The sequence below is a fragment of the Hoplias malabaricus genome, chromosome 6 (assembly GCF_029633855.1).
Source record: "Hoplias malabaricus isolate fHopMal1 chromosome 6, fHopMal1.hap1, whole genome shotgun sequence".
In the NCBI taxonomy this organism is placed as follows: domain Eukaryota; kingdom Metazoa; phylum Chordata; class Actinopteri; order Characiformes; family Erythrinidae; genus Hoplias; species Hoplias malabaricus.
This window is the reverse complement of record NC_089805.1, coordinates 22,350,128-22,352,627: the sequence shown is the minus strand read 5'-3', so window position 1 is coordinate 22,352,627 and position 2,500 is coordinate 22,350,128. Positions and strand designations below refer to the sequence as shown.

The 2,500-nt window shown below is 44.2% G+C and overlaps 6 non-coding genes across 6 annotated transcripts in view; all 6 read left to right on the top strand.

The window, feature by feature from the left end:
- The first annotated feature begins 372 nt into the window (after positions 1-372).
- trnap-agg (transfer RNA proline (anticodon AGG)) lies at positions 373-444 on the top strand. The gene has a single exon. It is a non-coding gene; the product is annotated as a tRNA-Pro (tRNA).
- Positions 445-558: 114 nt separating this feature from the next.
- trnap-ugg (transfer RNA proline (anticodon UGG)) lies at positions 559-630 on the top strand. The gene has a single exon. It is a non-coding gene; the product is annotated as a tRNA-Pro (tRNA).
- A 695-nt stretch (positions 631-1,325) lies between these two features.
- On the top strand, positions 1,326-1,397 carry trnap-agg (transfer RNA proline (anticodon AGG)). Its single transcript has one exon. It is a non-coding gene; the product is annotated as a tRNA-Pro (tRNA).
- A 114-nt stretch (positions 1,398-1,511) lies between these two features.
- trnap-ugg (transfer RNA proline (anticodon UGG)) lies at positions 1,512-1,583 on the top strand. The gene has a single exon. It is a non-coding gene; the product is annotated as a tRNA-Pro (tRNA).
- Positions 1,584-2,278: 695 nt separating this feature from the next.
- Positions 2,279-2,350, top strand: trnap-agg (transfer RNA proline (anticodon AGG)). Its single transcript has one exon. It is a non-coding gene; the product is annotated as a tRNA-Pro (tRNA).
- Positions 2,351-2,464: 114 nt separating this feature from the next.
- Positions 2,465-2,500, top strand: part of trnap-ugg (transfer RNA proline (anticodon UGG)) — a 72-nt gene continuing 36 nt past the window's right edge. Inside the window, exon 1 of the tRNA in view lies at positions 2,465-2,500. This exon is cut by the window's right edge and continues 36 nt beyond it. This is a non-coding gene — a tRNA (tRNA-Pro).

Here is a 2,500-nt window from a genome sequence, read left to right as displayed (position 1 = left end):
TCGGTGGCAGAAAGATGAATGATTTATCTTGCTTTGATGGATACGCTAGCTCACCTGTCAGAGATTGAAGGCGTATCATGGCCAGCATGTCTGTAGCGATGGCCATGTTAAGAAAGAGAGCTTCTAAGGAATGGAATGACATGCGTAGTTTAGCGCTGAGTTGAAATGACATCATAAGGTGCTCTTGCTCAGTGTGTTTAGATAGTGGTATCGTGCTCTCTGATTGCTAAGCCTGGATGAGTAACATTGTTTGAATTAGTGATGGTTTGTGTGTAAGTGAAATATACTGACAACCAACAGATAGATTGAAAAGACTTAAGAAATGTACTGGTTGGCACAGAAATGACCCGCAATCCGGAGCAGCTGTGCGAAGGCTCGTTGGTCTAGGGGTATGATTCTCGCTTAGGGTGCGAGAGGTCCCGGGTTCAAATCCCGGACGAGCCCTGTTTCTCCGACCTGTGTTTGGAAATCAATGATGGTGACCTCAACTGTGTGCTTTGCTTTCCCGGTTATAGTCTTTCCTGCAGGACAACTCTGAAAATTTGCAAGCGTGTTTTTGGCTCGTTGGTCTAGGGGTATGATTCTCGCTTTGGGTGCGAGAGGTCCCGGGTTCAAATCCCGGGCAAGCCCTTCTTTCATCCTTGCTCGCCGAGATGTTTGTCAGGGAACGATAACCCTTGAAAAAAGGCGTTCCCTGCTGATGGACTTTTTTCTGCCTTTGCACAAGGTATACTGTACTTTAAAGACAGTGCTTGCTTCTCCCAATTCATCTTTTTTATGGAAAACGAACCCTTGATAAAACGGTGAAACATTTCAAGTTTGTCAGTGTCTATGATCCCTAAAGATACTTCTAGTCTGATTGAATCAATAATGATATTTCAAAATCATGAATTTTTCCTCATGGTGTGACATGTTTGACTGCACAATGACTGCGTTAGATTTAAGTGACAGAATCGGTGGCAGAAAGATGAATGATTTATCTTGCTTTGATGGATACGCTAGCTCACCTGTCAGAGATTGAAGGCGTATCATGGCCAGCATGTCTGTAGCGATGGCCATGTTAAGAAAGAGAGCTTCTAAGGAATGGAATGACATGCGTAGTTTAGCGCTGAGTTGAAATGACATCATAAGGTGCTCTTGCTCAGTGTGTTTAGATAGTGGTATCGTGCTCTCTGATTGCTAAGCCTGGATGAGTAACATTGTTTGAATTAGTGATGGTTTGTGTGTAAGTGAAATATACTGACAACCAACAGATAGATTGAAAAGACTTAAGAAATGTACTGGTTGGCACAGAAATGACCCGCAATCCGGAGCAGCTGTGCGAAGGCTCGTTGGTCTAGGGGTATGATTCTCGCTTAGGGTGCGAGAGGTCCCGGGTTCAAATCCCGGACGAGCCCTGTTTCTCCGACCTGTGTTTGGAAATCAATGATGGTGACCTCAACTGTGTGCTTTGCTTTCCCGGTTATAGTCTTTCCTGCAGGACAACTCTGAAAATTTGCAAGCATGTTTTTGGCTCGTTGGTCTAGGGGTATGATTCTCGCTTTGGGTGCGAGAGGTCCCGGGTTCAAATCCCGGACGAGCCCTTCTTTCATCCTTGCTCGCCGAGATGTTTGTCAGGGAACGATAACCCTTGAAAAAAGGCGTTCCCTGCTGATGGACTTTTTTCTGCCTTTGCACAAGGTATACTGTACTTTAAAGACAGTGCTTGCTTCTCCCAATTCATCTTTTTTATGGAAAACGAACCCTTGATAAAACGGTGAAACATTTCAAGTTTGTCAGTGTCTATGATCCCTATAGATACTTCTAGTCTGATTGAATCAATAATGATATTTCAAAATCATGAATTTTTCCTCATGGTGTGACATGTTTGACTGCACAATGACTGCGTTAGATTTAAGTGACAGAATCGGTGGCAGAAAGATGAATGATTTATCTTGCTTTGATGGATACGCTAGCTCACCTGTCAGAGATTGAAGGCGTATCATGGCCAGCATGTCTGTAGCGATGGCCATGTTAAGAAAGAGAGCTTCTAAGGAATGGAATGACATGCGTAGTTTAGCGCTGAGTTGAAATGACATCATAAGGTGCTCTTGCTCAGTGTGTTTAGATAGTGGTATCGTGCTCTCTGATTGCTAAGCCTGGATGAGTAACATTGTTTGAATTAGTGATGGTTTGTGTGTAAGTGAAATATACTGACAACCAACAGATAGATTGAAAAGACTTAAGAAATGTACTGGTTGGCACAGAAATGACCCGCAATCCGGAGCAGCTGTGCGAAGGCTCGTTGGTCTAGGGGTATGATTCTCGCTTAGGGTGCGAGAGGTCCCGGGTTCAAATCCCGGACGAGCCCTGTTTCTCCGACCTGTGTTTGGAAATCAATGATGGTGACCTCAACTGTGTGCTTTGCTTTCCCGGTTATAGTCTTTCCTGCAGGACAACTCTGAAAATTTGCAAGCATGTTTTAGGCTCGTTGGTCTAGGGGTATGATTCTCGCTTTGGG